The sequence below is a fragment of the Podarcis pityusensis genome, assembly GCF_964106645.2.
Source record: "Podarcis pityusensis genome assembly, chromosome: 5".
NCBI lineage: Eukaryota > Metazoa > Chordata > Lepidosauria > Squamata > Lacertidae > Podarcis > Podarcis pityusensis.
In genome coordinates, this window is record NC_138032.1 from 86209239 (window position 1) to 86221627 (window position 12389).

Sequence of the window (12389 nt, forward strand, 5' to 3'; positions counted from 1 at the left end):
TTGAATTCCATATGCTTTATCACTCATAAGTTAAATTTGCCGTGGAAGGCTTCAAAGGAACGGTTTTATTTAATAAAAAGTAAGCATCCAAGAAATAGAACAGGGCACACTGAGTGGCCCTATCATTGTTGTTGTTGTTGTTTAGTCATTTAGTCGTGTCCGACTCTTTGTGACCCCATGGACCAGAGCACGCCAGGCACTCCTGTCTTCCACTGCCTCCCGCAGTTTGGTCAAACTCATGCTGGTAGCTTCGAGAACACTGTCCAACCATCTCGTCCTCTGTCATCCCCTTCTCCTTGTGCCCTCCATCTTTCCCAACATCAGGTCTTTTCCAGGGAGTCTTCTCTTCTCATGAAGTGGCCAAAGTATTGGAGTCTCAGCTTCAGGATCTGTCCTTCCAGTGAGCGCTCAGGGCTGATTTCCTTAAGAATGGATAGGTTTGATCTTCTTGCAGTCCATGGGACTCTCAAGAGTCTCCTCCAGCACCATAATTCAAAAGCATCTATTCTTTGGCAATCAGCCTTCATTATGCTTTCACTTCCATGCATCACTACTGGGAAAAACCATAGCTTTAACTATACGGACCTTTGTTGGCAAGGTGATGTCTTTGCTTTTTAAGATGCTGTCTAGGTTTGCCATCGCTTTTCTCCCAAGAAGTAGGCGTCTTTTAATTTCGTGACTGCTATCACTCGGTGGCAGGTAGATTTGACTAAACAGTTCTCAAGTCAAAATGTGAAACGGTTGCCCTCAGACGGCTAATTTTCAGCATCATAAAAGGACAGCAAATTGTTAGCTATTTAGTTTATTATTGTATTGTTCCTCTTAGAAAGAATGAGAAACGGAATCGGTCTCAGATGCCAAAATAAAGCAACTGGCTCTTGGGTAATATGGGGGCATCAATTGCTGCTCTAGTTAAGGCAGTGGTTCTCCTAAGGTGTGGCAGGAGAGGGTTGCAAGCGTTGCCAGAAGATTAAAGGGCAATCAAAGAAACACGGAAGCATTTAAGTGTAGTATAGCATAGCATAGCATAGTATCAAATTTATATATATATATATACAGCCAAGGGACGCGGGTGGTGCTGTGGTCTAAACCACTGAGCCTCTGGGGCTTGCCAATCAGAAGGTCGGTGGTTCGAATCCCCGCAATGGGGTGAGCTCCCGTTAATCTGTCCCAGCTCCTGCCAACCTAGCAGTTCGAAAGCACACCCAAAAGTGCAAGCAGATAAATAGGTACTGCTCCGGCAGGAAGGTAAATGGCGTTTCCATGTGCTGCTCTGGTTTCACCAGAAGCAGCTTAGTCATGCTGGCCACATGACCCGGAAAAACTGTCTGTGGACAAACGCCGGCTCCCTCGGCCTGTAAAGCGCGGTGAGCGCCGCAACCCCAGAGTCGTCTGCGACTGGACTTAACTGCCAGGGGTCCTTTACCTTTAACTTTTTATCCACACCTTTCCTCAAAAGCATTGGCTATTTTTCTTCAGTAGTCCATGACATCCTGTTGTGAACAGGGATTGTCAACTCTGACAAATGTGAGATCAGAAAAGAGAAAGGCTTCTTTGGGTTGGTGAGGAGATGAGTTTGTCTCAAATCAAATAAATGAGATTACCCAGCAAAAGCAAGCTCACACCTTTCATTGAATTTGTATGCATACTAAAGTACATGTGTAAGAGGCTCATTTATAATTATATTTTGGGAATGATTCACGTCATTATGCAGCTGAATTGTTTTATACTTTCTGGATATCCATTATTATATTATAATTTCTATGTTATAAATCAAGCACGGCTAGGAGCTGTTTCTTTCTGATTTCCAATGTATTTCTTATCAATTAAAAAAAATTGTGTGGCATGAGCAAATTTTTATTCTGGGAAAAAAGTTTGTGAACCACGGAGTTTTTTTGTTGTTCACATACATTTATCTCATGGGACAATGGAGTCTGCCTCCAGGGGTGAAGTCAAACCACTGTGTTAAAAGCACCGAAGTGACCTCCTGGGGCACAATCCTGGACAATCCTGTTTGGATTTCCTGGGCTGCCCAGATGCCAAGCACCCTCTCTCTGCCTCACTGATGTGGTCCAAAGGAAAGCAGAACAGTGTTTGTCACCAGTTTGGCTGCAGGAGTTGCTGGAATGAGGCATACAAGACACCATCCAAAGTTTGGACAAACTATCCCAGAAGGAGCACAATGTGTCCTCCACGAGAGGTAATACCCCTCCCCTAACACCCCATTGAGCTAAGGTTACAAAATTATTTGGGCCATCTCCAAGGGTGCATGAGCTGCCTATTCTTCAGATAATTCGCAGGATTTATTTGTTTTCTGAATGGTTGCACATTTATCCCTAGCGACGAACTGCCTAGTTGAGGCGTTTGGGAATTTCTGGTCCCCTCTCCAGCTCCCATCAGCTCCAGCCAGCATGGCCAACGCTCAGGGAGTTGTAGCACAACTCCATACCCTCCAACATTTCTCCAGTGAAAATGGAGACAACCTAAGGAAAAGCAGGGCATTCTGGGATCAAATAAGAAACTGGGATGGCTTCTGTAAATCTGGAACGTCCCTGGAAAATAGGGGCACTTGGAAGGTCTGGTATGGTGGAGTTAGGACTCCTGGACTAGGACCTGGGCAAAACCTGGCTTCAAATCCTCACTCAGCCACGAAGCTCCCTGGGGGACCTTGGACCATTTGCATCATCTCAGCCAAGCCTACTTCATAGGGTTGTTGTGAGGATACGATTGAGGGCAGGAGGGGAATGATGTACACCACTTCGAATTCCTTGGAAGAAAGGTGGGTTATCTGCTCAGCAAAGACTATGTCACATAAGCCCCCCTACCAGGAAGAAAGTGGCTGTATTAGCATTGTACAGTGAGCTCACACTGAGATTGATGGCAATTGAGTAATGCTTCCCCCGGAATGGGAGAACTCCCACTTCCTGTGTGAAGGATGTGCTGCTTAGCATACATTCTTTGTGCCTGCTGCAGTCTTATCTCACCCCAGACTCTCCTCTCCTCCAATTTCAGGTGTATCAAGCAGGAAGATGGGAGCTAAACAAAGAAACCCAGCAGCTGAAGGAAGTGGTTCTTGATGATTCAGTGAGTGACCTGTGCCTCCCCACGCTAACTGCTTCCATTGCCTTCATAGTAATTCAGTACTCCAGGATGGAGAGAGAGAGAGAGAGAGAGGGAGGGAGGGAGGGAGGGAGCTGGATTAAATCAGAGGAACCTTAACCCTTTTTAATGATCCAAATAACAGCAGCCTCTTAAAGAATCTGGCATGGGGGGCAAGATGTGCTTGTGGATCGGAACGAATGGCACCTATCACTTTGTACATAAATTCTGTTACTTCAAGCTCTTTGCTCAGCTATTTATTTGGCAACGGATCTCTCCTTGGATCAAAGCCCTGCAAGCGTTACTTTCGACAGCAACCGAAAGATAAGCCCTGGTTTGTCCTAGAGACTTGGCAGGGAAGTTATGGTTTGAGTAAACTGAATGTTTCTGCTGTGTAACTACTGGTCTAAACCTGAAAAATTGTCAGGCAGAACCTCCAACAGTGGCCTTTCCCATGTTTCTCGTCCCAAATTAAGCATCTAGGTATATATAATTGCCTTGAATATCTTATTCAGAAAACAGCATTTCACTGAAAGCAATGGTAGACCGGCCCTTCAAGAGTCACTACAGGCCAGAGCTAATATGATTTAAAAATTAACATTTTCTCCTTTGGTGTCCACTGTGTAGTTTGTCTTCTAATCTGAGACAATCTTTTTTAAAGAAAGATCTGTGCTTGGAAGAGAGATCCGGCTTCATAAATGCAACACCCCAGTTTCTGAAGAAAGAGTCCGTAAACTAAATCACTGTCACATTTCTTTTAACCTCCAAACCAAAGACAAGCAACCACACCCTAGCCTAGGCCACCCCCAACCTCCCTCACTACCAAGGAAATATAACAAGCGAATAGAAAGAGAACCTTCACAAGTGACGCTGACGCAAAACCCCACACATACACTAAGTAGAAGAATAGAAGCATTGGGACCCCACCCTCTCACCATTCCCCTTTCCCCCTCTTTTCTTCCCAACCTAATACTGTATGCAGAACAAATGAAACGGATCTGTAGAAAAACACAAGTTGAAAAAAGAGGCAACACACATATTTTTGTAAACTAAGAAATATTTAATAAAAAATACCGTATTTTTCGTTCTAGACCACAAGACGCACCTAGTTTTTGGAGGAGGAAAACAAGGGGGGAAAAAATTCTGAATCCCAGAAGCCAGAACAGCAAGAGGGATCTGGCTTCTGGGATAGCCGCGCGCAGCCTCTCCCGGGCAGGGGGATGAAGGCTCCCCCTGCCCGGAAGAGGCTGCATGCGGCTAGGGCAGAAGCTAGGACAGCAAGCGGGATCGCTGCCTGGCGATCCCGCTTGCTGTCCTGGCTTATGGGATAGCCACGCGCAGCCTCTTCCGGGCAACAGTAGGAAGGCTCCCCCAAGAGCCGTGCTCCCTTTATAGAGCGTGCGGAGCGTGTGTACGGCTCTTGGGAGCTTTTCCCCGAGGAGGGAGAAGGGCAGCCCTTCTCCCTCCTCGGGGAAAAGCCCCCAAGAGCCACACACACGCTCCACGTGGCTCTTTAAAGGGAGCGCTGAGCAGAGCCTCCCGCCTGCATTCGCTCTGTAAGACGCACACACATTTCCCCTTACTTTTTAGGAGGGAGAAAGTGTGTCTTATAGAGCGAAAAATACGGTATTTTTAAAATAATAATAATAATAATGTTACAGATTTGGCGTAACAGAGTTTGTGGGTGCCAGGGCACCCATAACTGCTAGAGTTAGTGAATGTTAGAAATTAATAAAGCTTTAGAATTTAGCTGGTTTTTTAAATTATTATTATGAAGGGAAGATGCCATGCCAGTGAAAAATACAGGTTGAACCAGTTCTCCTGTTCAGGAAATAGCTGATAGCGAGGCCATTAAGAACACAAGGAGAACTCCGTGCCAGCCATTAAAGACCATGCAAGATGCTGTTCCCCCCCTCCCCAAAAGCTGTGTGTTACGCAACCTTTTGAAATTTAGAGGTGGGGGAAGAAGGGGGAAGACGCCATGAGCTACTGTGAAGATTATTTCTCTTATCCAACACCAAACATTTCACTTTTTTTTTTTTTTACAAAGCATATCGGGGTTTTGCAGACTATTTGCACCCCAATAAAGTTTTAACATGTTATATGGGGTTTGTTGATAATATACATTGGTTTTCTCTTATTCGTGATCTACATTTCAATAACGAAATGATGATAAGGATGCCAAAAACTAGAAGCAGCAAAGAGTGAACCTTAATACCATAGCAATTAAGTTAGCTTAAATGCTTAACAAAAGAGCCTTTTTTCTTTCTTTTTTGGCTGCCATCTAAAACTGCATTGTGTCTGTGACTGGTTCCTCCCTCAGGGAGGGCATTCCACATCTTTGGTGCCACTGCCAAGATGTTCCCGCTCCTAATAGATGCCCGCTGCTCCTCATTTGGTAAACACACCTGGAGGTAAGGCCTCTGATGAAACAAATGTGAATCATTACGATTAATCTCAAGTGAAAATGACTTCGGAATACTTGAATGCTGATCTCATGCCTCATCAGCAAAGGTCGCCTCTGATTGTTTCTTTAAAACTGGGCACCATCCAGCCACATACAAGCTCTTTTAAATTCTGCTCATTTAAAACGGAGAAATTAAGCCCATACTTAACCTTTTTAAATCAACAAGACATCAAAACCATTTAAATCAGCAACTGATTTTGAGTTTGAGTTTGGCTGGACCAGGCCCTGTGTATTATCTCTGATTCCACAGATGGTTCTCTTGAAAGCAAACATGATTGGGAATTTGGATACAGCAATCTTTTATCATTAAATAAAAAAATTTAAATAGTGACGTATGGAAGTGAGAGCTGGACCATAAAGAAGGCTGATCGCCGAAGAATTGATGCTTTTGAATTATGGTGCTGGAGGAGACTCTTGAGAGTCCCATGGACTGCAAGAACAACAAACCTCTCCATTCTTAAAGAAATCAGCCCTGAGTGCTCACTGGAAGGACAGATGATGAAGCTGAGGCTCCAATACTTTGGCCACCTCATGAGAAGAGAAGACAGAGGAGGAGATGGTTGGACAGTGTTCTCGAAGCTACAAACATGAGTTTGACCAAACTGCGGGAGGCAGTGGAAGACAGGAGTGCCTGGCGTGCTCTGGTCCATGGGGTCATGAAGAGTCGGACACGACTAAACGACTAAACAACAACAACAAATTAAAAAAACCTCCTGTGTGGTGGAGACCTCTAAAATCTCTAAAACACCATGCTGCAGCTGACTCAGCAGTTCCTTCCAGTGCATTGCTCAGAAAGAGAAAACCTACATAGCAAATTCCAAAGCACAGCATTGGTAAACGCTGAACCTTTGCTTCAGCTGGAATTCCCAAAGGGAGCTGGCATAACTGAACAGCCACGTTATTTTGCAAAGGGGAGACGGGCAGCTGAAACCTTATGTAATGTGCTGATGTTTCCCGATGAAGTTTCAGTTCACCTTATTCCTGTTTGTTAATAACCCCAGAATGCTGCTTCTGGCTCAGATGGAAAGAAGAAGTGGGGACGGGGGTAAAAACATACAATCCCATGACAAAGAAACCAGCAGTCATATGCAAACTGTGTGAGTCCGTGGTCAAGTCTACACTGGAAGGACTCATAACACTTAAGTAATTATGGAGACTGCAGGGAACTGTGGTTTTCTAAGGTTGCTGGGAACTAGTTCTTTACTATGGGTGACAAGAGTTGTTGTTGTTGTTGTTTAGTCGTTTAGTCGTGTCCGACTCTTCGTGACCCCATGGACCAGAGCATGCCAGGCACTCCTGTCTTCCACTGCCTCCCGCAGTTTGGTCAAACTCACGCTGGGAGCTTCGAGAACACTGTCCAACCATCTTGTCCTCTGTCGTCCCCTTCTCCTTGTGCCCGCCATCTTTCCCAACATCAGAGTCTTTTCCAGGGAGTCTTCTCTTCTCATGAGGTGGCCAAAGTATTGGAGCTTCAGCTTCAGGATCTGTCCTTCCAGGGCTGATTTCCTTCAGAATGGATAGGTTTGATCTTCTTGCAGTCCATGGGACTCTCAAGAGTCTCCTCCAGCACCATAATTCAAAAGCATAAATTCTTCGGCGTTCAGCCTTCTTTATGGTCCAGCTCACAAGAGTTATTAGGAGACCCCTATTCCCCTCACAAAGTTACACTTCTGAGAGCGGTTTTAACAATAGACCCATTTTCCCAGGGAACTGTGGGAATTGTAGCTCTCTGAGGGGAATAGGGTGTCTCCTGGCGACTCTTAGCATCCTTAGCAGCTAGAGTTCCCAGAATCCTGGGAAGCCATGTGGCATGATTATGCTTTAAAGGCATTGTGCAGATGGTGCCATAAGGAATACCTAGAAGCTGGAGACAGGGTCTGCTTGCTCCCTCGCTGCCGGGTATATTGGCAGTGCCATTCATTCATTTTAGACTCAGGACTTAATGGTCTTTCAGGCCCTTGTGTGACTTAAGATGGCAAAGGGCATCACTCCAAAATGGAACAAGCAAGCCCTGCTTCATGTGGGGTGGTAGAACTTCTGCTCATTCTGCTGAGCGGAGCCCTGGTCTTCTGCCACAAAGTCCTGCCACTGCTCAGTACAACCATATCATCCATAGGAGCGGGGCTCCTTCCTCTGCTTTCCAACTGAAAAAGGGCATCTATCTCACGCACAGGGGTTGTTTTTTCAGCCAGAACGTGCCAGAACAGTGTTCCGGCATTTTTCAGCTGGGCCCCGGAGGTGGGGCAGGGGGAGACCTGACCAGTCTCAGCAAAGCCCCGCAGCGTCTCCAGCTCACGAGGACACCCTCTACGGGCTCTGGAGAGGGTCTCAGGACTGCAATAGCTCAAGGGTAGCCTCTTTCCATATGAATCTACCCAGACCCTGAGATCATCTTCTGAGGCCCTCCTCGAGGTGGCAACATGAGAACAGGCCTTCTCTGCAGTGGCTCCCCGTCTGCTGAATGCTCTCTCTAGGGAAGTTTGCCTGGCGCCTTCATTCCACACCTTTAGGCACCAGGCAAAAAACGTCCCTTTGTAGCCAGGCCTTTGGTTGATCTAGATTCAGGTAGGTAGCCGTGTTGGTCTGACGCACACAGTCGAAATATATCAAAAAATAAAAATAAAGAAGTGTCCAGTAGCACCTTAGAGACCAACTAAGTTTGTTCTTGGTATAAGCTTTCATGTGCTACTAGACAATTTTTTGGTTGATCTGTTTGACATCCTATACCCTTTTAAAATGTGGCTCTTTTCTGTGTAGGGTGGTGTTATTGGGTTGTTGTTTTTATTCTGATTATATATGTCATGATCTTTTCTGTGAACTGCCCTGAGATCTCCAGGTATAGGGCGGTATATAAACTCAGTAAGTAAGTAAGTACCGTATTTTTCCGTGTATAACATGGCCCCATGTATAAGATGCCCCCTATTTGAGGGGACTCCAAATTAAGAAAATATTGCCCAGAGTTGCTGAGCTTTTCTTGGGGGTGTCACCCTTTTTTTAGGAGGGATTGCCGAAAACCGCTCACCCGCCTGACCTATGCTGCCACTCGCATGCACCGCAAAAGCCGCCTATCGCCTGTCCACTCACCGGCAGAAGCTGCCAATCGCCCGCCCAATTGCCACAGCAGCAGCCAATCAACACCAGCCCTTGCCGCAGCCACCAATAGCACGCCCAGTAGCCGCTGACAATCTCCGCCTCGCGGCAGCAACCAATCCCACATCCCCCCAATGAACTATCCGTGTATAAGACAACCCCTAATTTTTAACATAATATTTACCGTATTTTTCGCTCTATAGGGTGCACTGGACCATAGGAGAGGGAGAACAGGGGAGGGGGAATTCTCCCCCTCTCTGCTCAGCGCCCCTTTAGCGAAGCGGCAGGAGAAACGGAGCTCCTTCCATTTCTCCTCCCGCTTCGCTGAAGGGGTGCTGCGCAGAGAGGGAAAACTGTGCAGCGCCTCTCCAGCAAAGCGAAGGCTGGAGAGCAAGAGGGATTGGTGTTCACCGACCTCTCTCGCTCTCCAGGCTTCAGGTGGCTATCCGCAAGCCTTCGGAGCGCAGCGGGAACTCGTGCTGAACCGGAGTTCCCGCTGCACTTTGAGGGCTTCAGGCGGCTTCAGCGAAAGCAATGCGAAGCCTCCGGAGCGCGGGGGGAGCTCTCCCTCTGCGCTCAGAGGCTTCGCCTTGCTATTGCTGAAGCCAAGGAGCCTGTATTCACTCCATAAGATGCACACACATTACCCCTTAATTTTTGAAGGGGAAACAAGAAGATTGAAAGATGGGATTGGTGGATACTAAAAGCAGCAGAAATATGAGATGATTGGACCCTTACTGAACTCGAAGCATGGGAACCCCCAACAAAAATATATAATTTGGCAAAATATTTGGACTTTATGATATGTATTGGTATAATTTGGAATAATTAATGTGATATGATTGGATTGTTAAATGGAAAACTTAATAAAAATTATTTTTAAAAAAAATTGAAGGGGAAAAAGTGTGTCTTATAGAGGGAAAAATACGGTAAATAAAAAACCCCCGCATCTTATACACAGAAAAGTGTGGTAAGTAATGAGCCGGACGTGCAGCGGGACTTTGCTGAGGCTTTTCGGGCCCCCAGCTAACAGCTGGTGCCCGGGAAAGCCTTGCCTCAGCTGAGCAAGCCCCCTTCCCCGCAAATCGGAGAGATGTGGGGGTAGGGCCTTCATTAGGCTGCTCAGCTGAGGCAATGAAGCCTTGCGCTGCTGCTACTCATGAGCTGACGAGGGGCGGGGGCTCATTAACTGCTCAGCCAGGTGCAGAAGCCTCTCCGCTCTCAGCCGAGCGAGTCCCCCATGCTGCTCCGGCTCACGTGAGACGGGCAGGTGCAGAGGGTGGGGCTCATTAAGCCGCTCAGCTGAGGCGAAGATGGCTCCTTTCTCCTCAGCCGAGCAACCTCAACGAGCCTCTGGCTGGTGAGGAGACCGCCCCTCCCCCAGGGCTCTGGGGCGGGTCTTCTGAGGGAGGTGCGTTCTGGCACCTTCTTCTCTAGGAAAAAAAGGCCCTGCTCAAAATGCACTGATCTGCTAGGCAAATGGAGCAGCCCCGTTCAGGAAGCCATGAATGGTTACAGTGGTACCTCGGGTTTAGTACTTAATTCGTTCTGGAGGTCCGTACTTAACCTGAAACTGTTCTTAACCTGAAGCACCACTTTAGCTAATGGGTGCTGCCGTGCCGTGCCGCCGGAGCACAATTTCTGTTCTCATCCTGAAGCAAAGTTCTTAACCTGAAGCACTATTTCTGGGTTAGCGGAGTCTGTAACCTGAAGCGTATGTAACCCGAGGTACCACTGTATTGAGAGACACCAGCATTCTTGGTCAAGGCTCTGGCTATTTATGCACAAGCTGGCCAAATTCGAAACCCCTTTCTTTCTTTCTTTCTTTCTTTCTTTCTTCCTTTCTTTCTTTCTTTCTTTCTTTCTTTCTTTCTTTCTTTCTTTTTGTCTTTATTGAAAAATTATCATGGATAACAAAGGTACATATAATACCTCTGTTTTCAATTCATAGAGTCCTTTCTCTCTCTCTTTCCCTCTCCACTACCACAAATTATGCAGTCGAGTTTCCCGCATTTGGGGAACTCGCAGGGGTCAGCACACCCGCAGTGCAATGGATGAGCCTCACCCTGGGAAAACCTCCTTCATGATCAAGGTGTCTCCCCTGCCAGGTAAGTGTTCCTTTCTCTCTTTTTAAATTTTTTTTATTAAGGTTTAGAAACCTTAATATCTTTTCCTGATTTTTTTTTTTTAAACCAAACCAAGTTTTTTTATCTAGATACAATAAAAGCACAAAAGGAGGTGGGGGAATAGATAAAGAACAAGAAAGAAATTTTTAAAAAGAATATTAAAGAGGTTAAAAGAGAGAGGCAGAAAAATAAGATTCGGAACGCTAAGAACTTCTGATGCTTCATCTGTCTGCTATATAAAAACAATATTCACTTTCTTCAATCCATAATATAACACCCAACAAAGCCACTTTCTATAAAAAAAAAAAAACATTATCTTCAGTCCTCAAATCCAGATATCATTATTTCGTTTGCATCTTTGCACAAAAAAATCTGAGCGGTTTCCAATCTTTAACAAATTTTCCACAGGTCAGTTGCATTCGGTGTGAGATGCTACTGCCACAGACATTGTGAGGTTGTGGGGAGAAAGAAGAGGGGATAATGACCTTTGCATAGCAGATGTGCTGAGTTTTTGTGTCAGCGTTTCGTGGATAGGTTATTATTTGTTTGTTTTTGTTGGTGGTGCAAGAGGCTGGAGAGCCCAGGGCATGGTTGGTTGCATTCAGTTGACTGCAATGAGTTTTGTTCGGGCATCTGATAGAGTGGGGGTTGTTGGGTCAAATTAACCATAGCATAGAATCATAGTGTTGGAAGGGACCTTGAGAATCATCTAGTGCAATGCAGGAATAGGCAGCTGTCCCATATGGGGATCAAACCTGCGACCTTGCTGTTCTTAGCCCCATGCTCCAACTGAGCTATACTGGGGTGGGGGGTGGGGGTTAGGTTGTTGTCTTATTGGGCTGTATATGTAACCAAGGGGAGCCACACCAGGGTGTTTACAACACATTTATGTCTGGATGTGCAGAGGGTTTGGGGCAGGTCCTTAAAAATCCAGCTGTGGAACATCTCTGGGGTGAATGGGAGTGGTCCAGAGCTGACAGTCTGAGGATGTCAGCACCTGGCAGCTGAGAGAGCTCACCTGTCTCTCCACCCTCTCAGGTGCAATTGACTGAATGAACAGCAAGATACTTTCCTGCCCTGAGGCCTAGCAACCATTTCGCTGTTTGCTTTTGACTGGCCACTCCTGATGTGTTGGAATGCAAAGGCTTAGCTCTAGCGGACACTGCGAACGCAACAAGTTGGGGGTGGCGTGTCATCCTGTTTGTAACCTGCAGTGGTTTGCTTCGATGCCCAACCATACTGACAGCAGCACAAAAAAATCCAGCGCTAGAAGAGGAAGTGCTGAGATTATTCGAGCGGGTCTGGAAGCAAAAGGTCTCTGATCAAGAAGCCTGTTATGTACTGAGTTGAATAGGATCCAAAATACAGCAGTCTGATTGGTCCTAGAACAATAGGATTCAGAATGCAGCAGTCTGATTGGTCCACAGGAGCCACCCAATCCAGCTCCAGGTGGAAGTGAATCCACAACCTGATTGGCCTACAGGAGAATTCCAGAATTAGCCAATCACGTGCAGCCCATTGTGTAAATAATGTATATAAAGCAGATACTTTAGGGGGACATTCATTCCTCCTCACCACTATGAGCTGAATAAAGAGCATGAAATCCA

The 12389-nt window shown here is 46.2% G+C and overlaps 1 long non-coding RNA gene across 1 annotated transcript in view; it reads left to right on the plus strand.

The window, feature by feature from the left end:
- The window catches only part of LOC308477723, a 15538-nt gene extending 3149 nt beyond the window's left edge, over positions 1–12389 (plus strand). The window contains exons 2-4 of the long non-coding RNA XR_013986679.1: positions 3013–3084; positions 10655–10764; positions 11821–12389. This is a non-coding gene — a long non-coding RNA (uncharacterized lncRNA). The remainder of the gene's footprint in view (positions 1–3012; positions 3085–10654; positions 10765–11820) is intronic.